The sequence below is a fragment of the Myotis daubentonii genome, chromosome 10, assembly GCF_963259705.1.
Source record: "Myotis daubentonii chromosome 10, mMyoDau2.1, whole genome shotgun sequence".
In the NCBI taxonomy this organism is placed as follows: Eukaryota; Metazoa; Chordata; class Mammalia; order Chiroptera; family Vespertilionidae; genus Myotis; species Myotis daubentonii.
The window spans coordinates 84,735,053-84,761,505 of NC_081849.1; the positions used below are offsets into that span (position 1 = coordinate 84,735,053).

The window sequence follows — 26,453 nt, forward strand, 5'->3', positions numbered from 1 at the left end:
ACCCCCGGGGACGGGAGAGTGGTCACCTGCTTCTGCCAGTCAGGGGCCGGGCGGAGGGTGGGAAATTAGCTCCTGCCGCCCCGGAACCCGAACGTGTGGGGGCGGTTTTCCAGCGGGCCGGCTGGAATAGAGGAGGGCTTTGTGGAGAAGGGTTTGGGTTCAGTTAGACCACCCTTTTCCCAGCCCTTTGTGGTTGGGGAGGGGGAGGGGACCGGCTTCTTGAAGCGTTTCTTGCCTGGGCCTGTCGGCGGCTCCTATTGGAGGTTCCTGCAGCGGCCTGGCCAGGATTTATGGGGGGCGATAAGGAGTGTCGGCCACAGGGCACGGCCTCGGCCCTCTTTTCTTCCTTTTTTAAGTTTTTCTCTCTAAATTTTTTTTTGTTAGATTGAATTCCAAAAGTTTTATGGTTTTGCTGATAAGGTGGACAGTCTGCTTTGACATTATATTTTCTGAGTTTATTGCGGATGCACAGAAACTTCATGTTTTTTCCTGCACACCCGTCCGTCATGTTTCTGCCTCTCTAGCTCCCAGCGATAAACAAGCGTCCTTTCTTGCCGTCTGCGTGGCGCCATGCTTTTCACACTTGTGTGATTTTTGTGGGTGATTTTGCTGTTGAAACGGCCTGAAGCACAGCGCCGGCCGCTCCTCCGTGGACGGGGCTGGGCCTTGGCCGGCAGCTCGTGCGCCCCCCCGAGCTTCACTGGGGCATGACTCGGGGTGCGCGGCCCGCCGTGCGTTCTGGGCTGTCTTCAGACAGAGGCACGTGAGAGCTTGAGCGACCGAGGCGCGCGCCGTGAGCAGAGGCTGGTGGAACCCTCTCCGTGTGGCCTCCTAGGGCCCCGGGTTGGACAGCCACTGCTTGGCTGTCTGAGGTGGCTCCGTAGGACTGAGCTACCGCAGGTAATCAAGTTCACATATCGAACAGGGGAGACAGTTGGATGAGTTTTGATAGACGTTTCCTCCCTTGAAACCATCTCCACAGAGTCCTAGAGATAAGTCCTGGGCCTCTGCCCGTCCTCCCTCCCGGCCTTCCCTGGGCCCTCCCTCTCAGCAGGGACTCATGTGCATCTTCTAGGGTGCCACGTCCAGGGAAAAATGTCTTTTGTCCGGCCTCTCACTCAGCATAACGACTCCGACCAGAATCTGTGTTGCAACCTGGAGCAATCGCTTGTTCCTTGATCTTGGTGCCTCCCGTACAGAGCGTGGCGGTCGGCCGGGCCGGGCCCCTGTGGGTGGGTATTTGAATTGCTTCCAGGTTTGGGGCTGTTTCAGTGCATCTCTCCAGATTGCAGGAGTGCGGTGTCCTTCCTCCCGCCCTCCACCCTGGGTCCTGCTGCTCTCGCGGAGGTCCTGGTGGCCGTCCCCGGGGTGGTGTGGGTCTACAGTCGCCTGGCCATTGTCGGGGGGAGAACGGGGGGAGAACTGGGGGGACGGGAAGACCGTGCCCAAGGCCAGCCAAGGCAGCGGGCACCGCACCACATCAGGTGTCCCCTGTGGGGTCCACACCTTGCGAAGTCTCACCGAGTCTGATCTGCACGCCAGGGGCCAGACCATGCGGGTCCTCTGAGTCTCCCCACTTTATCAGTTTTACTCGCCCTTTCGGTGGGTAAAGGTGATTGCTTGGCGCACAGGGCTCCCCTCTCTTCCCACCTTGCCCAGACGGGGGTGCGGCGGACCCATCTTTCTGGCCAGCGGGGAGTTAGCTTGGGACTCTGGCGATCAGCACCGGCTAAATCTGGGGCCCCGGCGACTGACTGTCTAAGCCAGCGTTTTCAGCCCCTGCACCGCAGGGGTTTCTACACACGCAACCCCTGACGCTTCAGTCGGGGCACGGAGCCCTTTCTCTTTAAGTTGTCAAATCTAAAAACGCCAGCAGCCAGCACAACAGGCCTCCCATGTGGATCCGTCACAATTAGACCTATCGTTCTGGTCAGAGCGGCCAGAAGTAGTTTGATGTGCTGTAGAATTTTAGGAATGACTTCACGTGTGCCACGCGATGGAAAGGCTGGAAACCGCTGCTCTGCGCTGGAGCTGTCTCTGTCGCCCTGTGAAGTGGCCAGCGCCGTGGAAGGGGAGCGCGTGTGTCCTTGTGATGGAGACATGTGGGTCTTCTGGCGTTGGCGGTGGGCATGGCTGCACCTCACGCACGTGGGGGAGTAGGTGGGGGGAACTCGAGCATGATTGTCTAGAGATTCCTGGCTGCCCTGGTCATTGGGAACTACGGGGAGCGTGCGCCAGCGCTTCTAGGTGTCTCACCCCCAGAAGGACTCAACATGTTTGTCGCCATGGCAGCGTTGACTGCCCAGGCCGGCGCCGTGGGGAAGGTGACAATGGGAACCTTGGGGTGTGCACGTGCTTAGGGAGAAACCAGAAGAGACCAGCGAGGCAACCTCTTGCTTTCTTGTTGTTCTTTTGTTATTTTTCTTGTGTCTTTGGTCCTTAGACAATGTCGTAGCTCATGTGACGTTTCAGATTCGCGTGAGATGTGCCTGGCCAGAGCAGCAGCCGCCACGGCGTTCCCGACAGCCACTCTTGCAGTTGTGCAGAGCCCTTCTGCCGGCCCCTCCCCGGCCCAGAGGCCCCCGGGGGCGTGGAGAGCTCCCTACCTCCCTACGGCGCCTGTGTCTCCATGTGACCCGTAGGCCAGACATTCCAACTGTCGTCAAGAAATAGATTTCCCTTTTTTCTCCGGGCGAGGGGGGCAGCCTGGCGACAGGGTTGCCGCAGGAGCGGGCTGGCCGGCCGGAGCCGTTCACGCTATGTTGAAAGGAGGATTACTTTTTTTTAGCTGCAGTCGCAATTAGGGGGGATGGAGGAATGTAATGACATGCCATGAGATTTATGATAAGCAGGACAGGCTCTGAGCAGAACCAACAGCTGAGGCCTAAAGACAGGGCGGCGGGGGAAGGGCGGGGGGAGGAGAGGGGCCTCTCAGGGGTGCTCCTTTCTTTGTGCTGTCCAGGGTGATTTTGACCAATCACGTCACAGATAAATGACTCGGTGTCCCAGGGTCCAGAGGGTGCGTGATGGATGCGATGACTTCATCGGCAGATTATTGCTGTCTTCGTTATTGCAGTTCTCAGAACAGGGGGGCGGGGGCGGAGGGGGGAGAAATATGGCTTTGAAAATGGCAGGTCCTGCAAATTATGCGAACTTCAGAAAAAGAAAAAAAAAAGAAGAAGAAAAAAAACACGGATACCTCCGGGTTATTTATAGCCAGTCTGATATGGAAGGCTAGTGTGGGCAGGGCAGGCACACGCCGAGTTTTGGGGGAGAGCGAAGCAACGAAACATTCCATTGTATTATTATACAAGAAAGAGTTCTGGAGTAAAAATCCAAACGCGACGCAAGATGTGTTTCCCAGCCCCTGGGACTTGGGAGTTCGAAGAGTCCTTAGCATCATCTGTCTAGCGGAGTCTAAGCCGGTTCAACTTACTTTAAGTGCGAAGTCGGAGTGTCTTTTGTTTTGTTTTTGAATGTGTTTTCTTTTTCTCACCCTCCCCCGCGTGCAGGTGAGCCCGGGCCGCGCTGCGTTGCTGCCGTGGGGTGCGCGTGTGGCTCCGGGCACCCGGGTCCCCGTCTGAGAAGCACCAAGGACCCCAGGTTCCTGCAGCTCCCACTCGGGGGGGCGGGAGCCGAGCGAGTTTTTTGAGATTCGTTCAGGGACTGAGATAATGCCACGCCCGCCAGTACTCGCATTTAACCAGAGGCCTCAGTCCCGCATCTGGGTGTGTCCTTCAGATAGAACTTCTTGGGGCTTTTCTCCAGTTTCTTCTTCTTTTTTTTAAATGTATATTTTAATTTCAGAGAGGAAGGGAGAGGGAGAAAGAGAGATAGAAACGTCAACGATGAGAGAACCATGGGTCGGCTGCCTCCTGCACGCCCCCCACTGGGGATGGACCTGCAGCCGGGCCTGTGCCCCGACCGGGACTCGAACCCTGACCTCCGGGTTCATAGGTCGACGCTCAGCCACTGAGCCACGCCGGCCGGGCTCCACTTTTCTTTATGTGAAAAGGAGTGGCCACTGGTGAGCTGAGTTTTATTACGGGGGTGAGCCCTGCCTATTTAGGGGTGATTAGAAGGACCCTGGAGTGTGTCCGTTTTATCAAGTATTTAAATCCCAGGAGCAGGTTCCAGAGTGTCCCTCATTTTACCGGTCAGGTTAGAACCCTTTCCCAGCGATTTCCCATCGGGGGAGGTGCGCCCCGACCCATCCGACCGCTCTGTTCCCTGCCGGGGCCACTTCACCGGCTCCCACACGGAGACGGCTTCCGGGCGGGGGGGCGGGGGGCAGTTGGCAATGTGGGTGGCATCTTGGTAATTTTTTCCCTTTTTGACTTAATTGATTTAGTCTCTTAATTTTTATTTCTCTTTTTATAGTTCGGGTGTACAAAGCCCTACCCTTGGAAGGCCCCCAGGGGCATTCAGTCATTCGTAATTATTCATAAAACTCGAGAGTCAGGATTATCGTAAGTCATGATACCAGCAGCAAACTCAGAACTGGAGCGAGTGAAAAAAAGAATGGGTATCAGGGAAAACCAGTTCTCTCAGAAGGACTGGAACGTTGGGGCTCTGTGTCAGCAGGCCCCGTTGTAAGTTGAGGGTTACAGTGGCTTTTCCTTCTGCCCAGCGTCCCCCTCCAGTGGCCCTGGCCGCCTGTCGGTGGGATGTCCCCGGTGGGGAGCCCGCACCCTTCCTTTTCCCTGGCTCCGGCCTGCTGGCCCTCGCGGTCCCGTGCGGTCCCCCGTTCCTGAGGCCCCGTGTTCACCACGCGACCCCGGGCAGGTGCCGCACCATCTCGGCGCCTGCGCCCTCGTCGGTGAAATGGGGGCCGGCGCCCTCCCAGGTCTCAGAGGTGTCACGGGACCAGTGCGTGGACGTGGGCTTCGTCCCGTCACCCGCGCAGGTTCACTCCTCGTTCCGTCTGGTGTGCGGACGTGGCTGCCCCGCCCCGTGTGGCCCCCACGCCCCCCCTCGGGTTGAAGGCCGCTATCGGAGGCCCGTGGTGTCCACCCGGCGATGCCTTTGCGGTGGAGGGAGCCTGGCTGTTTTCTGGGGGCGTCCTGGTTCGGGTGGGTGTCTGCTGGCTTCACGCCGTGACGCGGATCTCGAGCGGGAATTGGACTAACCGTCCTGCCCCCTGTAACGGGTTGGCCCTGCAGAAGTGGACCCCGGCTCTCGGACCCAGAGCCCAGCTGGGAATCAAAAGCGGAATGTCTGCCATCGGCCCTCCCGGGCCCAGGATCCGCACCCCGTTCCGGGGGACTGCCCCGTAGCTCAGGGCTCCGCCTCCTGGCCTGTGGGGGGGACAGTGACGGTGTCTCCACACGGCTGCTGAGGGGACCCCCACGCTCCATCAGAGAAGCCAACAGAGTCACACGGAGCGTGGCCTCGCTGGGTCGCCGTCCTTAGCGGTTGGCACTTGAGTTCTGCGGACGAGCCTGTTCCTGGGACTGTCGAGTCATGTTATCGTCACCCGCGTGGTCATGGGCAGACCCTGGGGCCCTGGGCCTTCCCATCACTGCATCACTGGCCTGGGACCTTGACCACCACACTTCATTTCCTTCTGTAAACCCCAGCGTACACTCACATGCACACACACACACACACTAGCCCATGCCTGGGCTGAGCAAGGATTTGGAAACCATTTTCTTTTTCTTGAAATAACTGCGAGTGAGACCATGTGAGTCCCCAGCTTTCTACGGGAGGAGAGCGGGAGGGTGGGTTCTACCCCGTTTCCTCTCCAGGGTTCCTAGCTACAGGTTTCTTTGTTAGTTTGTTCTGATTTTTAAAATATCTTAAATAAGAGCTACAATTTTATTGACCTTTCCAAATTTTCATTTCTTTACTAATACCCATGAAATGACTACAGACTTTAAAAGATGGTTTTCCTGTCCTGCTTTTCCTGGGTTACCTGTCCTGTGGGGCGGTGCGTGTCTCCATGGTGTTTGTAGATCTGTCTTTTGTGCCCGTCCTCGGATCTCCGTAAGGTTTGTGACGGTGACAGGATTTCCTTCTTTCCGGGTTAAGGATGGATTCGCCTCACTCATTTAATTTTTTTTCCTTTTGCAGACGGTGCAAAGGTTGAGGCATTAATTTTCCTTCTGTCGCTTCTCTTGTTTCCTCTTGTGTCTCCACTGTCCCAGGACGACGCTTGTCCTAATTTCCTCCTTGGACGGTTATTGGGGCCAGAGCTTGTTTTTAATTTTTGAGTAGCTGACTTGTTATTGTTTTTTGCACATACGTTCCTAATTTCTGGTCGTGCTGTGTTTGGCTCCAGCACGGGGCCTGTTGGCACAGGAGCGACCTTCCTGTTCAGCCCCAGGACATGCGGGGTCCGCCCTGGAGCGGGGCCCAGGGCTCTCTCGAGCTCCAGAGAGCTCCGCGTGCAAGCAAAATGCACGCGTCTTCTTCGCAGCTCAGTATTTCTTAAAATAACAGTTTCAGAGGCGTTTGTCGCTATTTGCAAACGCCACCTCTTCACGCACGTCCGTGACTGTGGTCTCGTGTGCGCTAGGCTGCGCGCTCTGTCATCTCACCTGAGTCCTTCCTTTGCCCTTTGTGATAAGCAGAAGTTCCAACCACACACACTGCTCTCGCTTTCTGCGCGGAGGTCTTCCGAGTTCCTGTTGGTTTGTGTGCTTTTAAGGTAAACGTCGTCTTGAAGTATGGCATCCGTTCTTACCACTCAAGATGCGTTTACATGGTTGCTTTTTTATTTGGAGGGTGAAAAAGGCCTAATACTATTTCTCTTCCCCGCTAACTGCGTATCCCTAGCAATGGATTGCGCTTTTGGAAATAGGATTTGCCGTCCTTTGCTCTGAGCGATGTTTGGATGTTTGGCCCTCCTCGCATCCCCGGTCATTGGGTCTGTCCGGCTCTGTTCTCGGGACTCTGCCCTCTGTCTCCGGCTCACACGTTTCTCGCTGTCTCTTTAAAGCTTTGCTATTTCAGTTGGCCCGGGTGGTTGGTTTTGTGTGTTTTTGTGTGTTTTTTTTAATTATTGGAATATTTTTCAATATTATTTTGAAAAGAAGGGCCCTGAACAGCTGACATTTATGGCGACATGTCATCGGCTCCGGGATCCATTGTTTCGCCTGGGAAGGCCCCTTCGTCTGTCTGGTTTCCATTTCCTTTTGATGTTGAAAGTATTAATTTCCCTTTATCCCTTCGTTGTGATTTAGAATGCAGATATTCTGTTTCCAATTCAACAAGTGATTGTGTTAATATATCATGGAATTTACTCAATTATACATTTCCCAATAAAGAACGGGGGTCCCCGTCTTTCATGAAAGATACCGCAGTCTTTATTTTAAAATCCTACAATGATTTATTTTAAGACTTGAGGCTTCTCTCCTTCTTTATTTTTTTAATTTCCATTTTTTTGATGTCTTGTTAAAATATTTTTTTCACTTAATATCGAAATAGACAGGGTGGGGCTACAGTAGGCTGACAGTTGTGCGTGTGGAAAAAGACGTGCGGGTTAAGGTTCTGACACTGGCTTTATCGACTCAAAGGCGTGTCACTCACAACTGTCAACCCGCTGTGCCCGCCCTGTGCTTGCCCTGCACACAGCACTAAGGTGTGGACAGCATCATGCCCTCAACAGGTGATGAAATACTTAACTTCTAAACTAAATTTTATCATTTCACCTCATCAACAGTTAGACTCACTCGTCTTGTTAGTTTGCCGATCCCTCTTGCATCCCTACTGTGTGCCGTTCTGGCTGTGGCTGGGAGCCAGGCGAGGCCTTGAACAAGAGGGGGCGGTCACTACCTCACACGTGAGGTGGGAGACCGCATGTCCCGGCATTGGCCGTGAAGCAGAGGGCAGGCGCTGAGCCGGCACTGCGTGGGCTGTCGGGTCGGAACAGCGGGTGTGCGGGGCCGTCCGTGCCCAGCGTGTGGGCACAGCGTCTGGGGGAGGGAGGAGGGAGGATGACGGACGTTCCGGAGAGAGCCACGTCAGTTTCCTAAGGAAACGTCCTCGCGTGTCCCGGCAGAGCTGAGCGCCTGTTGGATTTCTGGTTGATGGAAATGGGAAGGGTCCGTGCCCGCAGCGTGGTCCTGGGTGTGGTGGCCTCAAGCAGGTCAGCAGGTTTTCCTAGGATGGGAGGAGGCGGTGGGCATGAAGACTCGGGTGTGCCACGTGTGGGGCGGCCCTCGGCCAGGGAGGGGAGCGAGGCGGGCTGTGGCCCTGGCCCTGTGCAGCCGTGGGTGGGTGTGCAGGGGCCGGCCGGAGACCGGGCACCAGCCACAGACCCACACCAGACCTTGTTTCCAAATGTGGGTCACGACCCATGGTCACCCCTTGACATCAAGTTAGGTCACAAAAGCGTGTTTTGCTGGGAGCTAGAACGGAAGAGGTGACCCTCAGAGTAGGCGGCTGCGCCCTCACCTGTGGTCAGGAGGTGGGTGCAGGGACCCGTCGGTGCGCTGGCCGGTCACAGCTCTCCCTCCAGGGTCCTGAATGGCCGTTCGCATCCCCCGGAGGGCGTGATGCACCAGGCGCACGCGTGTCATCTGCTGTCCCCGTGGTCGCCCGCATCTCGGTGAGCAGCGTGCCATTTCCCCGGCTTACAGGGGTCCCCTTAGCTCCCCTAGGACACATTGCCCTTAAATTGGAAAGAAATCAACAAACGTGAAATGAGAACAAAGGCGCACGGTCCAGGGCCGCCGCTGGATCCCGAAGTGTAAGCATTGACCTTGTTAAGAAAGATGTTGACTGTAGAATCGGCTCACTTTTGACTTTGCTGGAGCGAATTTTCTGCCCTCGAGTCTAATAAGGGAAAAGGTGCCGGTGACAGTAGAAATTATTAATTAATTTTTTCTCACACGCTCAAAACTCAGTTAAAATGGGCAGACTCCGGTACGTCACGTATCATGGCGTCTTGCAAAGGCAGACTCGCCCTCACAAGCACAAGGACCGGGGACACCAACCCGGCGCCCTGAACTTGGCAGGGAGCCCGTCACTGCCGGGAGAGAAGACCACCTCATGGGCACAGGCTCATGGTCACCCCACAGCTCCCACGAGAACGTCTCTCTCCGTCGAAGGGAAGCTCCTCCTGGGGCCTGTCCCGGGGGCATCGTTTTCCGATAAGACAGCTGACCCTTCAGAAAGGAACTTCTGCAGGGCGCTGCGGTGCTGTGGGCGGGCGTTGGAGGACGGTCGGTGCAGGGCGGGGAGGGTTTGCCAGGGCCCGGATAGCGGCAGAGCTTCTCTCTCGGTTGGGTTCCGGTGGCCAGACCGTCGAGGGAGGGCTCCCAGACAGCTGGGCTCCCTGAAGACACAGGACCCGACAGGGCCCGGCTGGTCCAGATCCACAGACACGGGGAAGCCGTGAGCACATTCCCCGAGATGGCCCGAGTACAACCGGAGAACGGGAGGGTGTGCTATTTTTAAAAGGCCTGACTCCATCGATGGGCTATTTGGGATGACTGCTTTATCTATCCCCCAGGCGCTAGCATGGCAGGAAAGTCCGCCGAGTCTCACGGTTGTATTAAAAAATATATATATATTTGTTAATTTCATCGACGGGAGCTCACCAAATAGCCACTCTTTTTGATATTTTTAAAATTATAAGCGTACATTCACCATTTTTTTTAATCATCCCTGAGAGGAATTTTCTGCACATGAAACAACCCCCTTTGATTCTATTTTTTGTCTCTGACTTTCCCTGCATTAGGGACCTCAGGGAAGTGAGAGCCAACGCGTCCCTTCGTGACCGACCGATGTCGCGCAGGGTGATGTCCTTAGGGTTCATCCGTGCTGTCGCGTGTCAGCCTGTGACTCCGTACGAGGTTGAATCGTACGCCATGGTGTGTAGACGGCATGGGCCTCATGCGTTCATCTGTGGATGGGCGCGCGGTGGCTCCCGCCTTTCGGCTGGTGTGAATGGCGCTGGCGTGAACGTGGTGCACAAATACGCGTTTGAGCCCTGCTTCCAGCTCCTTGGGGTCTGTCCCTGGAAACGGGACTGCCAGAGCCGACGGGAACTCTGCGTTGAACGTTTGGAGGTGCCTGCACGCCGCTCTCCATGGCGGCTGCGCCATCCGTGTCCTCACCAGCAGCGCACGAGGGGCCGGCGCTCCGGGCTTAGTGCTGGTGGTCTCAGTGGCATTTCCCTCACGACGTGCCATCTTCACCACCTTTGCACGTGCTCATTCCCTTCGGAGAAATGTCTGGTGAAGTCCTTTGCGCTTTTTTGGATTTTGTTGTGTGTCTTTTTGTCGTTGAGTTGCAGGAGTTCTTTATATATTCTGGATATGAATCCCTTACTAGCTGTGCAACTCTTACCCCTTTCTGTGGGTAATATTTTCACACTCTCAATTGTGTCCTTTGATGCACACAAGTTTTTAATTGTGGTGAATTCCAGTTGATCCTTGTTGGTTTTTTCTCCTCTCGTTCCCTGTTCTGTGCTGAAATATCTTGGAGATGGTTGTCATGTCCAATGTCATGAATTTTTTCCCCCGTGTTTTCTTCTCAGCATTTTATGGAAACAAGTATGTACAGATCCCCATCCAAACCCCACTGGTGTCTAGTGCGGGAATAGATGGAGCCTTTCTAAAATTCGTTCTGCTCCCCGGCCCCACGCAGGCCTGTGTTTATGGCATCAGGGGAGAGCCCCCCCCCCGCCCGCGTTGTTCCCCGTGTGCGTCTCCAGTTCTCGGGGGGCTGCCCTGAGTCCGTGGGTCGCTCTGGGTAGGGTTATCGTCATCATCACAGTGTGAAGTGTTGAGCCCGCAGTGCCTCCCCTACTTCTGTCCTCTGTACAGTCTGACCGCAGCGTTTTTTAGTTTTCCGTGCTCACGTCTTCTGCCTCCTTGATTAATTTTTTAAAAATATTTTATTATTCTTGTTGCTCTCTGAAAAACTTTTTAAAAACGTCGTTTGTTTAACTTTTTCCCATTACCGTTTCCCCGCGGTGGCCTCTCCGCCGCCACCACCACCACCCCCTCCACCCGCCATCGCCATGCAGTTGTCTGTGTCCAGAGGTTCTCTCTCTCCTTTTTCTTTTTCTTGGAATTCTTTTTTAATCTCCTTTTCAGATTTTTTTGTTTGCGTATAGAAACCCCACTGATTTTGCCTGTTGCTTTTTGATCCTGGAACTTTGCTGAATGTATTTATCAGCGCTGTGTGTGTGTGTTGTTCTAAGAGTTTCCTAGGTAAAATCATGTCCTCTGTGGACAGAGAGACTTTTCATTTTTCCTCTCCAATTTGGAGGCTCTTTATTCGTTTTTCTTTCCTGGTTTCTCTGCCTAGAACTTGCCATTCCACGTCGCACCGACAGACGTGGCAGAGCAAGCGTCCTGCCTCGCTCCCGGTCCGGGGGGTGGAGGGCGGGGGGAGCATGCACCTCTCACCACGGCGGCAGGAGTGAGCGCTGGGTTTGGCCATGTCGTTCGAGGCCTGGGCAGCCCAGGCGGTCGCCCTGTCGCACTGTAGTCTGCTTGTTCTCTAGAAACCGACCCAGCCGGCCTAGGAGCTGTCTATTTTTTCTGGCTGAGAAAACATCTCGTTGGGCAAATACTTTTCAGAGGTGATATGTGGGCAGTAAAATCGGCCTGTGTAAATACCTTCGGGAGCTGAAGGCCCCTCACATTTGAAAGGGCCGGGGTCCTAACAGTAGTTTCCTTACGGTGCAGGCGCCAGGGGTCCTGAGGGCAAGCCGTACATGCAGGGAGGGGGAGAGGGGCCCAGAGGGGGGCGGACATGCCAGCAGCAGGGGGTGTGGGCGGGACCGGCGGGGGAGGGGGGGAGGGGGCGAGGGGGAGCTGTTCTCTGGCTGGCCCTCCCTCAGGCCCTCAGGGATGTGGGCTGAGGGGGCCAGTCAGCATCCCCAGGAAAGCAAGGCTGTATTCAGGGGCGACGGTGGGAGGGTGTGGGGCGAAGGCGCTGGCCGGAGGCCTGTGCAGAGCCATCAGGCCTCACGTCCGTCCGGAGCCTGCGGGTGCGGGAGGCCCGGGAGGCGTCCCACGCGGCCCCGGGACCGCACGGCCGTGGGCTGGGTGGATCCGTCAGGGCTCTCAGTGAAGCAGAACCTGTACGTGTTTATATAAAGAGACTTATTGTAAGGAGTTGGCTCCAGCGGCTGGGGGCTGGCAAGTCTGAAATCCGCAGGGCAGGCCAGCCGGGAGCGGGCGGCGGGCGGGCGGGGGCCGGCCGCCTCTGGAGGCCCCGTCCTCCTTTTCCCGGAAACCTCGGCTTTCGCTCCCCAGGCCCTTCCCTGCCTCGGAGGGGCCCCGGCGGGGAGGGGTTGGCCTGCCTTCCAGCCCCGCGCAGACCTTAACCACTTACTTCCCCGGCATTCCTTCCAGCAACCCCCCGCGCGGTGTTGGGTTACAGGCCTGGCTCCGGAGCAGACAAGTTGACACATGACACTCACTGTCACAGGGGCAAGGGTGACGCACAGGCCAGAGAAGTTTCAAGGCCTGGGGGCTGGCCTGGGCGGGGGGGCGGGGGGCCAGCCGAGCCGACCAGCCCGTCTGGAGGGGGAGGTGCGCCCGAGCTCTGCGGCCTCCCTGCCTGCTCCCTGGCTCCCCAGCCCCCCAGCCGAGTGCCCCTTGCAGGCTCCTTTGTTGGGGTTCACAGTGGGGACTGAAGGACCCCGGGGAGACACACGCAGATGACTTCGCGGCCGGGTGGTGACCGTTCCAGATGGGGGTGCTTCTCTCCCTGTCAGTAGCCCCCACAGCCCCCAGTCTAGCAGGGTTTTCAGTTTTGGTCTGTGTTCGTTTTTCTGGGGCCACAGCAGTCCTGCAGAATGGGGGCCTTAAAACGGTATCACCCCACAACTCTGAAGGCCAGGAGTCAGGGGTCCAGGTGTCCCCGCCCTCCCCGGAGGCCTCTCCCCTTGGCGTGAAGGTGGCCGCCTTCTCCCCGGGGGGGCCCCCCTGCTCCCCGCCCGGGCCTGCCCTCGGTGTGTCTGTGTCCCGCTCTCCTCTAGTGACCTCCTTTTAACTCAGGCTCCCCTTTAAAGGCCCTACCTGCAGCCCTGGGTTGTGGGCTCAGTGGTTAGAGCGTCGTCCCATACACCAAAGGGTCGCGGGTTCAATTCCCACTCAGGGCGCGTGCAGGAGGCGACCAACCCTTGATGTTTCTCTCTCATCAGTGTCCCTCTCCCTCTCCCTGCCTCTCCCTCTAGAATCAGTGAAGAAACATCCTCGGGTGAGGATCAAAAGCTAAAGGCCCGCCCTCCCGATACGGCCACCTTCGGAAGCACTCGTCCCAGGCTTCGACGTGTGGTTTTTGTGGGTCGCCCGCGCCCCGGGCCTGTCTGGGGTGTGCTGCCGCCTCCACGGGTGGAATTCCTGCCCCTCGCGGGGGCGTGGGAGCCCCCTTTCCTCTGGGAGGCTTTGAGTCCCGTCTCCGCCAGCCGGAGCGGCCGGGAACCTCGCCTTCGCTCAGCGGTCCGCGCGCGAGCAGCGCGTTCTGGGCGGCCCCTGGCCTTCCTGGGCCACGCTGGCTCCCTGCGCAGCCGACCCTGCTCGCTGCGTCCGAGCGGGCCGTGACCTTGTGTGACCACTCGCCCGGCGGCCGGCCCTCCCTCCAGGCTATTCTGGGCGCCTCTGGCCCGGCGCCCCTGGATTTAGTGTTCCGCAGCCCCGGTCCGATGGGCCCGCTCCCAGCGCACGGTCCCGTAGTCTTGGGCCGCTTCTTCCCTCCCGTGTTTTTCTAGCGTCGCCTTTCTTCCCGATGGACGCTCTTCCATGGAGAGAAACCGCCCGCTTTCTGAATTTTTCTTTTTTTTTTTTTTGTAGTGAAGCGACTGCAGGGAATCAACCCTCCCACGCCCTCGAGGGGAGAACAGGAAGGAGTGTCTGAGCCCATGCCCCTCCCCTGTCCCCGATCGAGGTGGGGCTTGTCACCCCTCACTGTCCTGGCCCCCCGGAAACGCAGCCGCAGGGGTGACGGTGCCCTGTACCCCCAGACACCTGGCCGTCCCTGGGCTCCCCTGAGGCCCCAGCCCTGGTGGGTGGCCCATAGGAGCTGTTTTGTGTTCTCCGCGCTTCACCGGGTGGCATTCGCCCCCCAGGACCCCCTTGGTGAAGCCTGCCCGGGGGCGGGGGCGGGGGGCGGTAGCTGCTCCTTGGCCCTTACGGATGTCGGGCTTGGGGCCTGGGCACAGACACCCCGCGACCAGTGAGCACACCGTTTGCTCCGCGGGAGTGAGACCCAGGCGGGGGCTGGACGGCGCAGGGCGGCGAGGGGCAGTGGGTGAGAGCGGGGTGGGCGGCGAGGGGCAGTGGGTGAGCCGGGTGGGCGGCGAGGGGCAGTGGGTGAGAGCTGGGTGGGCGGTGAGGGGCAGTGGGTGAGAGCCGGGTGGGAGGCGAGGGGCAGTGGGTGAGCCGGGTGGGCGGCGCAGGGCGGCGAGGGGCAGTGGGTGAGCCGGGTGGGCGGCGCAGGGCGGCGAGGGGCAGTGGGTGAGCCGGGTGGGCGGCGCAGGGCGGCGAGGGGCAGTGGGTGAGCCGGGTGGGCGGTGAGGGGCAGTGGGTGAGAGCCGGGTGGGCGGCGAGGGGCAGTGGGTGAGCGGGGTGGGTGGCGAGGGGCAGTGGGTGAGCCGGGTGGGCGGCCCGGGCGTCCGGAGTTGGTCGTGAGGAGGATGCCTCGCTCTGTTCCTGCCCCCGAAGGGGTGCTCAGGCCCGGACGGTTCTGAGCGAGAGGGACCGTTGAGGGCAGTGAGAGGTGGTCACCGTGGGCTCCTCTCTCCCGGGTGGGTCCCCCCGCGTGTGACGAGGAAACTCCGACTTCCGCTCCGACAGTGAAGGGAGCAGTGTGGGAGAAGCTCGCTTTGGAGGTGCTCTCTGGGATCCGAGGCAGAACGTGCCCCCCGCCCCCAGTCCTCCATCCGTGGGCGGGGCCTGGCAGGGCCAAGTGTGGAACCTTCTGGGCCGTTTTGTCTGCCTCATCCCTGGGGTGGGTGCCGCTGCCTCTGGCGTGGGGCTGGCTCTCGGATGGCTCGTGTCCCGCCCGGGATGTCGGGGGGCTCTGTGGGGCCCGCTCACCTCCGCCCCTTCAGCTTTCCCCGCTCTGATTCACGGGCTGCAGGGCAGGTGTGATCTTTGAGGCTCCCGCGCCTCCGGAAGGAGATGGCGCTTGGGTTTCACTGTGCGGGGCAGCGGGACCCGGGCACAGACACCCTGGACTGGACCCGGGAACCTCCGTAGCCTCCTCAGCCCTTCCCCGCCCAGAGGACGGCGCCTCTCCCCGGGCTCCCCGTTTGGCAGGAGCCCCGTGTGAAGGCCCCCTGTGCTCTGCCCCTGGCCCCGGTCCGCACGCGGCTGGGACCTGCTTTCCCGCCCGGCCTGAGCGTGTGTCCGGGACGCGCCTGTCCTCTGGCGTCCCGGGCGGGCGGGGCCTTTGTCATTTATTTGGTGTCAAAGTGAAACAAACCTTCGAAGAAAGGCCGAAGATTAGGAAGACTGTTCATTGTAATCACTGAACTTGAGACGGAGCCAAAGTGGGTTTCATGCCAGAAAAGGGCGAAAACCTTAGCAGACCCGTGACGTGTGCGGGTGACTCACGGCCGGTGGAGCGGGTGAGCCCTGCCCAGGCCGGCCCTCTGCCTCCTGGGTGATCCCTGCCTCGCCCTTAAAGAGGCCGCGGCCACCTCGCCCAGCGGCCTCAGCCCCGGCTGCGCCCACGGCCCGGTCCGACTGTGCGGCCGCTGGGCCCGGACGGTGGCGTGGGCCCCGAGGGCACCCCCGCCCGCTGCCCGGCACTGGGGACCGAGGGGAGCGCTTCCCTGGGCGCCCTCCTGAAAGTCAGCGGCGTCCCTGCAGCTGCCACCGAGCAGCCCTTCGGGGCGGGCCGGGACAGAGGCCCTCTCTGTGCCCCCCTCCCTCCCCCTGGCGTCTCGGTTTCCTGCCTGTCCGCCCGGAGATGGCAGGAACGCGGCGAGCGCCAGCGCCCGCTTGACGGACATGGCAGCTGCTGCGGCCGCCCCGGCGGCTCGGGGCCGCCCTTGGGGAGCCCTGCAGCTGGGGACACATGGTGGCCGTTCCCAGGGATCCTGTGTCACGGGGGACGGGCCCGGCCACGCCGCCAGGGCTCCCGAAGGCGCTGCCTCGCGCTTGTTCAAACCCCCGCGGCCTTGGCAGCCTCGCACTCGTTCCTGGAAAATTAGACAAGAGTTCCAGAGGTTCTCAGAAAAGGGGATGATTTACGGCCCGTCCCGCGCCCGGCTCCACGCGGTTAGATTTATCTCCAAGTTTTCCGCGGAGCGCGCTCCCAGACCCCTGCACCGGTGCTCCGCCTCGCTGCGCCCTAATGGCTGCGGCTTGGCGGCCGCGCGGCCGTGACTCACTGATCTGTGCCGTTTTTCATGGCCCAGAAGCACCAAAGTTGGTGCAGCATGAAATTACCCCGTTTTTTCTGCTGTGGGGCCGGGCCGGGCTGGCGCGGGGGAGGGGCGGGGAGGGCCGGCCACTTCCTCCCTGGGCGGCTTCGTGAGGAGGGTCCTTTGTTCTGGGGCCGGGGGGAGCCCTGGCCCTGCCCTGGCCCCCCAGTGCCCCTGCTGGTGGTGGAAGAGCGCTCGGTGGGGCTGGGGTGGGGGCCTCAGGACGGGCCGCCCCCCGCGGGCCGGCGCCTGGTCCCGGCGGGGCGGGTGGCCGCCCCTCAGGCCCCGGGTTTTGAGTGAGCACCGCCAGGTGCCAGACGGGGCCGGGGCCAGGGAGGCAGCTTTGCGAAGCAGACAGATTCCTGGGGCTCGTGTGTCCTGTGAGAGAGGCTGACAGGGACAACTGGCGAGTGAGATCGCTGGGAGCGGGCTCGTAATTCTGAAGCAGATAAAACAGGACAGCGGGGAGCGTGGCCGAGCTGGGCCAGGAGGTCAGGGAGGCCTCCCCGGGGGAGTGCCCGAGCCGGGGTGGCGCCCAGGCAGGACCGGGCAGGGCTCCCGCAGGGGCCCAGCTGGGGAGGAGTCTGGGTTTTAGTCAAGTAGAAACGGGAGATGGCGGCGGGGGAGGGGAGTTATAAATAGAGGCCCGCAGCCCTCGTCTGCAATTTTAAAATCCGAAAGGCCCCGAGCTGAGCGGGTTTTTCCATTGCTCATGTCAGGGCAGAGTCCAGCCCCTGCCCAGAGCCGGCCGGCTGGGACCCCGCTTATCTCCCTGCGCCCGAGACGCGCTTCCCCCCCCACCGCAGGGCGCCCCGGGGTCCGCGGAGGGATTAGGCGCGCCTGGGAGCGGCGGTGAAGAAAAGCCACATTCATTATCCTCCGAGAAGTGCAGGAGCTGGGAAAGACAGCCCAGGCCCGGGCGGGCAGAACGGGGAGCCGTGGCCTCCGCAGCCCGCTCCGCGCCTGCGAATTCCCAAACACTCCTTTCAAATATTTACTTTTACTTTTAGAATTCTCCCCCTCCCGCCCATCCGCCCGCCCCCGGTTTCAGAACTGGAAACGTGTCCACTCCTTTCCAGAAGCAAAAACGTCCTGGAAACGGTCCTTGGGACCCTGCCCCCTCCGCAGGCCGGGCTGCCAGGTGGGGCGCGGGACCCCACATTCCTGCAGAGTGGAGTCTTATCTCCCCGTCCCCCCAGGCCCGTTGCAGAAATTCCGCCCCGCCCCGCCCCGGGGTTCCGCACGCTGTTGCTGTTGGCTCTGGGTCAGGCTCCCACCCCGGCCTTCAGGCCGGGAACCGGCCCCTCGCTCGGCCCTGGCAGAATGCGGCCTGTGTGCCCTGCCAGCCCCCCCCGCCCGCTTTTGTAAATAAAGTTTTATTGGAACTCAGCCACGCTCATTCCTTGACGCCCGTGGCTGCTCGGTGGCCACGTCAGCACAGCTTGGGGCTGTCTAACCCTTGAGTTTTTTTCAGAAGTTTTCCAAGGGCCGTTTCAGAGCCGCGATTGCTCGAAGGCGTCTCCTGCGTGGCCGGGCCAGCGGCCTCCTGGACGGCTCCTCTCCTCTCCTTGGAGGAGGGGGGCGGGAGGGCGGGCTCAGCCCTCGGAGGAGACGCTCTGCTGATTGCATGCAGCTGTGGGTTTTGTGCTGGGAGCCCCGACATCTGGATTCCGCCAACGTTTTGGCAGCGCCCTGAGTAGCTGGGGGGTGACATCATCCCTCACAGGCGATTTGGGATCAGTCTGTGGAAATGAACACCATTCCCAACGTCTCTCGCTGGGGTGTGTGTGTGTGTGTGTGTGTGTGCGTGTGCGTGTGCGTGTGCGTGTGTGCCGTTTTCTTTCTCTCTCTTTGCAGAGTGATTCTGTCGTTCTTTCCGTGTTCACCTTACACACCCGTCCTGGGACAAAGGGGCCTTGCCGCCAGACTCCGTGTCCTTCATAGTCTGGGGGGCGGTCGCTTCTGCTGCCGCGGCGCTCACCTCGGGGTGCGGGGGGAGCGGCACGGGGAGCACCGCGGCTTTGAGCCGGTCCCGTACCTGGCCTGGTTTGCCGGGGAGCTAAGAGAACTGGACGGAGCAGCAGCCGCTCTTCCATGGGGCGTTGCGGGAGGGAGGTCGGCCATTGGCACCGCTGGTTGAGGGCTGCTTGCGGCTGATTCCAGTGAGCGAACCTTCTGTAACACGTGTGGGTGTTCTGGGCTCGAGGCATTTTCCTTTATACCAGGGAGCGGGGTCCCGGGGGCAGATGGGCACTGGGCCTCCCTCCTCTTGTCGACGGACCCTAAAGGGCTGCTCCCGGAGCCTGGTCGGGGGTCAGGAGGGCAGGACAAGGAAGGGCCCTGCCGTGGGGCTGGTGTGGACGCGCTCCGTGAACGGGCGGCACAGAACTGCCTCGGCTCCTCTGTTTCCCTCGACCCAGTTGTGAGGTCCGGGTAGTTGCCCGGGGCCGAGTGGCCTCATGGAGGGAGGGGGACTGGGGGCACCGGGCACCTGGGCGGGGCCGCCGGGTGGGGAGAACCGGCTGCGGGAGGCCCGTCTGGCGAGAAAGCCTGGAAAATCTCCAGGGGCCCCCGTCTCCCGCCCCTGCCGTCCTCCAGACGTCGGGCAGCCCATCAGACCACAGCCACCCATCACACAGTTTACAGCAGCTTTCGCTGTTGACAGGAGCCACGGGCCCAGCCTCCAGCCCGTGTCAGTGACCTTGCGAGGCCGGCCGCCTCCCATGGAGGCGAGAGGGCTCCGGACACGCGGCCTCGACGGTGTGGCGTGCCTGTGACCAGGTCTCCGAGTGCGGGCCTCGCCAGCGTGGCCTGTGGGCTCCTGTCCTCTCTCCGGGGCTCCTGAGACAGCCCCCCGGGGAACGGGGGGGGCGGGCGGATCGGGGCTGGTTGGTGTTTCCCACCTCGAGCGTTCAGGCCCTCGTCTCCCGGAGTGACAGCTACCCCCTCTCTGCGGCTCTTGGTTGTGAGTCACCAATTCCTCGATCTGAGTTTTCGGTTGGCCTGTTCCTCTCCCAGGAAGTTACATCCCTCCTGAAGCCCTGGGTGTAGTTAGAAACCTGAAGCACTGAAGAGTCGATTTCTTCCTCGCGGGAGCTGGAGAGGAGCCCACCCGGGAGGGTCAGGGTGGAGTCGGGAGCAGAGCGACATGGGGCAGCAGGCGGGTGGGGGCAGCCCCCCGGCCTCGCCGCGGCCTGAAGTCACCTGGGCCACCTGCCCGGGGAAGTGGGCCGAGCCCGAGGGCAAGAACGGGCCCAAGCTCTCCGGCCACTCCGCGTCCTGCCTGTGCCGCCGGGGTCCCGTCTCGGGGGTGGGCTTGGGCTTCTGTGTCTGCTGGGAGGGGCCTGGGGTTCTGGGAGGGACGCGTGTGTGCCGAGCGAGCATGGCCGCCGTGGCGATCGCGGGCAGCGTCGAGAGGCCGCTGGGAGTTGTGCGGCTGCGCTCGGCCTCTTTGGGAGCTGGTGTTCTCCGTCAGCTACCAGAGTTTTCTTCGCACAGAGCTGACGAGGGAGTCTGTGGCCCGGGGGTTCCCCTCAGTGGGCCTCACCGTGGGATTTGCCACGGCAGCTGTTGGGGGGCAGCGGGGGGGAGGCTGGGAGAGCTCTTCATGCTTCATTTTAACAGCATCCTCGGTGGGGGGTCCCTGGATGGCCCCATGGCCCCGTGTTCTCATCATCGGTGGGTGGGCGGGTGGCTGGGGGAACTGTAGAAGTTAAAGTTGACCCACATTAAGATTTTAGCACAGAGGTTTAGGCGGAGCGTCCACGCAGTTGAAGACGTTTCTGTCCTCTGTGGCTTTGGTCTTTATTGATCTTAGCAGCGTGGCCAAGGGTTGTAACGGTCTTCTGTGCCTTTGTGTAGGTCCCTGTGTGGATCGTGTGCCAGGCAGGGCTGAGGACACCGTCTCTGTGACCGACGTCCTGTCCCTGTGGTGAGTGCCTTCTGTTTACAGAACATGTGGCCGTTCATATCACCGGACGAACCCTTCACTGACATCCTTTCCATTTGCTCCTCAGACCCACTGCCCAGCCGCTGTCCTGCCCCTGGAAGTGCAGAGGTGCCAGGAGCTGCCCACCGTCCCAGGACAAACCAGCAGGTGGGAATCGGGGGCGGGCCCCCAGGGTCTGGCCTTCGGCCCGGCATTCCCATTTGTTACCCAGCAGTTGCTATGCTGACTGTTGCATTCCTGTCGCGTTGAATTCCCAGCTGCTCTCTGAAGCTGCATTGCTTCAATTTTTGGATCAAGAACTTGCTCACCCTGCTCAGCAGACCTTCTTTGGTCTCGAGCAGGTTCGGCAGTTGGTGTGGGCAGATTTATTAGATGCCCTGCTTGCCACCGGATACGGGTGCCAGCTGACAGCTGAGCGGTGGACAGCTGCCCTTGTCCCGCTGTGGGTGCTGGCAGGGTGGGCCTGTCCTGGGGACAGCGTTCCGTGGCATTCCTTCCACTCCAGCCTCACCCTCCCTGCCTCACATCCAAGGGGCCCTGCTGGTGAGCTGGCCCTCCTTCGTCCCCACCTTGAGTTAAATCCCGATGAGGGAGGAGGAGCCCGTTTTCCTCGGGGCTGTCACAAGAAGCTCCAGAAGGAGGCGGTTTGGGGGTTAAGCCTTGAGGAGGAAGGGATGGTGTGCATGGAGGGCAGGGCAGAGGGCATTCCAGATCATGAAGATTCCACTTAAAAAAAAAAATGTTCTTTTAATTGATTTCAGAGAAAAAGGGTGAGGGAGAGAGAGAGGGGGGGGGGGGGAGAGAGAGGAACTTCAATGATGAGAGAGCATCGTGGATCGGCTGCCTCCTGCACATCCCCTATTGGGGATCCAGCCCGCAACCCCGGCATGTGCCCTGACCAGGAATCGAACCTTGACCTCCTGGTTCATAGCTCAACACTCAACCACTGAGCCACACCAGCCGGGCCTGCATCTGCATTTCAGACACCTTCTCAGTTTGCTTGCTTCCCTTCTAAGTTCTTCCGCCTGGACTGACCACCGCATCAACATGAGACAGAGAAACCGGAGAACATGACCAAATGTGTTACATACGTGCACGTGGGGTTCGTAAGAAAAGGGGGCCCGAGGACACGGCCCGGGCAGCCAGGCCTCCGTGCCCCTGAGCTAAGGAGGTCGGGGGTGGCTGGGGCGTCAGAAGGCAGGAAGGCGGTTCGCGTGGGGGTAGAAAGGCAACTGTTTGGTAAAGAAATGTTTGCTGGGCCACCCTTGACAGTGGGACACAGGACTTCGACCCCGGGGTCCTCAACGGGCCCTCCCTGCCCCTCACACCTGGTCCCCGTGGGCGCGGTGCCTGTGAGGCAGCTGCCCTGAGCAGGCTTCCGTCCGAATTCTTTCAGGCAGTGGCGGGAAGCACCAGGGGTTGGTTCTGTGTTTTTCTTGAGTCTTTTGTTTCTCAAAATAACCAGCATACAACAGTCAGCACCCCAAAAGGCACATCCGGGGGAGCAAACTGTGCTCCCTCAGGATCCGCCAGAGTCCAGACCCGGCTGGAGTCGCTCACGGTTGGTCCTGAAGAGTCAGGCTCGGCGCTGGCCGGTGTGGCTCAGTGGCTAGAGCATTGCCCTAGCACCAAGGGGCCATGGGTTTGATTCTGGGTCAAGGCCACGCATCCGGGTTGCAGGTCGATCCTCAGCCCTGTCGGGGTACGTGTGGGAGGCAACCATCGATGTGTCTCTCCCATTGATATGTCTCTCCCCCCCCCCCTTCTACCCCCTGTAAAAATCAATGGGAAAAGTGTCCTCAGGTGAGGAGTAACAAAAACAAAAAATAAAAGAAACACACAGAACACGCAGGTTCTTCCTCAGTGGAGCCCGGGAAGGGAGCACCTGCCCCCTGGCTGGAGGTGAGCGTGGGGCTGCGCAGGGCGATGGGCGCATTCCTGGGGCTGGAGGCGCTCCGGGAGGGGCTGGAGGGGCCGAGAGGAGCCAGAGAGGAGCCAGAGAGGAGCCAGTGGGGTCGGTGGAGGCCTCTCGCCTGGAGCCGGCCAGGACATTCCTGCAGGCCCTGGGGTGTGGCCGCGAGGAACACTCTGGAGGAGCAACTGCTGAGCTGGACAGCCAGCCCCGCCCCACCCGCCCCTGCTGGGGCCCCAAGAGGCCCAAGGACGGGGCTCTGGCTGAGGCCACCCCGCAGGCCCCCCGCCCTCGCTGGGCTGAGTGCAGATCGAATGAGATCACCGTCCCAGGCCGCCCGCGAGGCTCCTCCTCGTCCTCTTTTGGAAGCCCTGCTCCTGCCCCGAACGTTGGACGCGCGCCCCTGCCTTCGGAAAACATTTGTAAAGCCCCGTGGGTTGGGGGGCCGAGCCCTGCAGCGTGGAGAGACCCTCCCAGCTTCAATCACCGGGCTTCGGGCTGCCCCTTCCCGGGGGGTGACCGCACGGCCATGTCGGGCTCGGGTGTAAAGAAGCATGAGCCGCGGACTGCCACCTTCAGAGGGGGACCCTCGCATTCCCCCGGTCCCTACCTCTTGCCGTCCTGGCCCTCCCCTCCAACAGGAAGTGCCCCTAAACGCTGGCCCTCGAGTGGAGACCAAGTGGCACAGAGACCAGCTGCTGCTCCTGCCCCTGTGTCCAGGGAAGGTGCCCCGAAGGGCGGACAGACGTTCAGACGTTCGGACTGACCCCCGGGCGGCAGGAGTCGTCCCCTGCTCTGGGCTCGGCTTCTCCTGCAGACTCTGCGCTGGAGCTTTAGTTATAAACGCCACCATTTCCCATTATTACCGCCCTTCTTGGCTTCTCGGGGTGACGGGATTCTTTCTGAGCTTTAAAAAGTACGTTCTCTTGGCCCTGGGCGTTCCACGTAGGAACATGAGACCTCGCTCTCACTGTGAGGGTTTTCAGATTCGAGGCGTCTTTCAGGGCGAGTATAGGAGGCCGCATGGCATTTAGACAAACCCCCAAATCCCTGTAAGAGCAGCCCCGGGCAATACTTTGGGTATACTCCCCCCCCCCCATTAGTAGCTGTTTATCTGAAATTCGGGTTTCACTGGACATCTGTGTTTCCTCGCTACATGTGACAGTGCGGTTTAGACATGGATGCCTTAAGTTAGATTTGAGAGTTGCTTGTCTTCTGAGTAGATGTCCCAAAGGGGTCTGGTTTGCTTGTCACTGACAAGAGGACTTCCCATGCCCGTTGGGTGCGGACTGGGTGGCCAGGGACCAGAGAGCAGGCAGGAGAACTGCAGGGACCTGTGTGTCAGAGCGGCAGGCCCGCCCAGCGAGGCCCGGAGCGGGGCGTCTGGAGCGCGCCCCTCTCTGTGGGCCTCGAGGGTGAGGGCCTCGTGGTGGGCGCGCTCAGTGTCCCCATGACCTGGTTGTGAGCGGAGACGCAAGTACTGGCCTCCGTATGAGTCATGGGCGGGCGTGACTCCCTTCCTCACAAGTGGGTCTTCGGGTGAGGAGTTCTCATCGTACCGGCAAACGTGGAAGAAACGATCCCAGGGCTCACTCGGAGGAAGCGAGTGAGGAGGCCACGTCTGCGACGATAAGCAGGCTGGCGAGTTCCGGGAGGCGTGCGGTGCTGGCCAACCAGCAGATCCTCGGAGCAGAAACAGACCCCCGTACCCCCAAGGGGTCTTCCCTGTGCGGGAGTGGCCGCCAGGCCGGGCAGAAGGGAAGACCTGCCGTGAACAGGCCTGGGAGAGCCGGTCAACCAGGTGGGGTGGGGGGCAATCCTCTCGTCTCGCCCGCCAGCGTGCGCGCGAGCGCAGTACAGAATCTGGACAAGAAATCGGAGCAAGATGGATGCTGCTTCGTCACCTGGACGGAGGGTGAAGGCAGTGGCCAAGCTTCGAGCTTCAGAAGGTGACCCGCAGGGAAAAGTTCAGGAAGGCGACCCCATGGACCTCCGCTTCTGAGAACCAACCAGAAATCTAAAGGCAAACACTGCGGGAACAAACAGACAATGAGATCTAAAGACAAACACGGGAATGTGTTCCCTGCAGATACGACCCCACTGGATTCCTGCCACGCTGCGAGCTCTCCCTGGGGGAGTCGGGGAGCGTTTGGGGGTGCTCCCTCCCCAGTAGGTCCAGCTTGGGGCTTCATGTTAGAGAGAGCCCCTCCCAGCCATCCCTGGGTCAGGCCCCCCCCCCCCCCCCCCCCCGCAGCTGAGGAGCACCCACCTAACCCCGGGCGTGTGAGACCCGCGGTGAGAGCCCGGGTGAGGCCAGAGGAGGAGTCCCGGGAAGAGTCTCCACCTCGGATTCTAGGAAACGGCTGTTGACTCAGGCGGGGGGGGGCGGGGGGCACGGTGAGCTGGGAGGATGGCACAGTGTGTGTCTGGACTCTGGAAAAACACACCAGTGACCTTTGGCCTGGCATTCTACTTCGAGGGATCCGAAGCCAGTCACCGGGAAGGAGGGCAAGGTTGTGGGCACAGAGGCTGCTGTGGATGTGAGTGATGCTCCTGAGATTTGCAGACCGGTGTGCCCACCAGGCAGGCCAGGCTGAGAACCAGTCCGCAAGGTTGTCAGTTCACCTCTCGTCATGTTCCTGGGGGCGGGGGGAGGGTCGCAAAACACACAACCTCGTTGGCTCCCGTGCTCAGCTGCCCTCCGGTTGTAGGATTTAGGCTGATGTGTCTTGTCTTTTGGCTCTTTATTTCCAAACCTGCCAACAGGCTGTTGTAGAATTTGGAAGAGAGGGAACTGTGGTGGGCAGAGAAGCATTGGCTGTGAAATGGTGGGAACTGGGGCGGGGAGAGTCCCATGAGGAGACCCACTGGATTGGGGGGGCTGGGAGAAACGTCCCCCTCCGCCAGCTGTGCTGGCCCAGCCCCTGGGTGGCCCCTCGGCAGGGGCTCTTGGCGGTATCCCCCCTCCTCTCAGACCCCACATCCTCCAAGCCCGCCCCTCTCTCCTTCCCTCCTCAGACGTGTTCTGGGTGCCCTGTGTTCCACAGCAGAGTCTTGATGAAAGGAGGTGCACGTGCGCACACACTGCGGGGGGGCATGTGGGAGCGGTAGGGGTGCTGACAGAGGTGTGGAGCGGCGGAGGATTCCAGAAAGCATGGCGAAAACACGGCCATGTGTGTCCTATGGCCACGATTCCGTTTTTTTCCAGCAGGATCCTTTGTAACCCCCATGTGACTCAAACATCTCATGTACTCGCCACAGGTACTTCAGATACTGCACGTGCACATGCACACATGTGCGCACTCGCACTCACACACACCGTGCATTTGTTTTTCTCTGAAGGAACAGGCTCAACCGACAGGACATGTGTCAAGAAGTTCCCTTCAGTTTTTCCTTTACTCGTTAACGTCTGCATGTGCATGACTGGCCGGTCCGACAGCCATGATTGCAGACGCTCAGAAAGCTGTCCCTCTGGAGGCAGGGCCCAGGGGGGCGGCAGCTCCCGGTGCCGAGGGCTGCGGCGGTGCCCCCGGTGCGCCGAGGAAGCTGCGTGCGGCTGTGCCCGGCAGCCAGGGGCCCCTTCTCCACGTGCCCCCGCCAGTCCCACGCCCGTCTCCCCGCAGGTGGTGGTCTCCCGCGGAGCAGACTTGCCACTGTTCCCTTCTGCGCTCGAGCTGGCGAAGGCTCTGGACCCAGGCCCATCCACTCCCCGGGGACTGCTTCGGCTGACACCGCGTCTTGTCAGAATAACTCCTTTTTCCAGCTCCTGGGGCGGCGTGGGTGGGGGGTGTGGGGGTTCTGAGGCCGGCTGCCCGGGTTCCAACTGCAGGGCTGCCCCTTGCCGGCTGGGTGCCATTGGGGGAGGGGGCGGAACCTCCTGGGTCTCAGGCCCCCGTCGGTACCACGGGAGCCCAGCCTGGCACCGCGGGGCACGGTCCACCTGTGGCAGGTTCCTGAGCATGGGCGGGGGCGGGGGCGGCTGGGGGAGCGTCCTGCTCTGTGGGTGGCACTGTCGGCGTAAGAAACATCTAGATCTGTAGAGAATGGCATGAGCTTCTTTGAGCCAAACTGGCGATATCGCCAGGAAGCAAAGTCTTAGCAGATCCAGAGGAGGGCCGCCTCAGCGTCTTTTGTACACTTGAGACTCAACGCAGGAGGCATCAGGGGGTGTAGGTGCAAGCCCATCAGTGGCAGGTGCAGAGGCGGGAGGAAGTAGCGCGGGTGGGGGCGATCTCCGGGGCTAGATCGGAGGC

At 60.5% G+C, this 26,453-nt stretch overlaps 1 protein-coding gene across 5 annotated transcripts in view; it reads left to right on the forward strand.

Annotated features, from left to right (window-relative positions):
- GRB10 (growth factor receptor bound protein 10) overlaps window positions 1-26,453 on the forward strand; it is a 102,384-nt gene that overhangs the window by 28,021 nt on the left and 47,910 nt on the right. For 3 of the 5 annotated variants that reach the window (XM_059655927.1, XM_059655929.1, XM_059655930.1), the window contains exons 2-3: window positions 20,201-20,270; window positions 20,356-20,435. The gene's annotated coding sequence lies outside the window, so the exon portion shown is untranslated. Of the gene's footprint in view, window positions 1-20,200; window positions 20,271-20,355; window positions 20,436-25,823; window positions 25,941-26,453 lie in introns of all 5 variants that reach the window. The other 2 variants (XM_059655926.1, XM_059655928.1) reach the window with 1 other exon arrangement.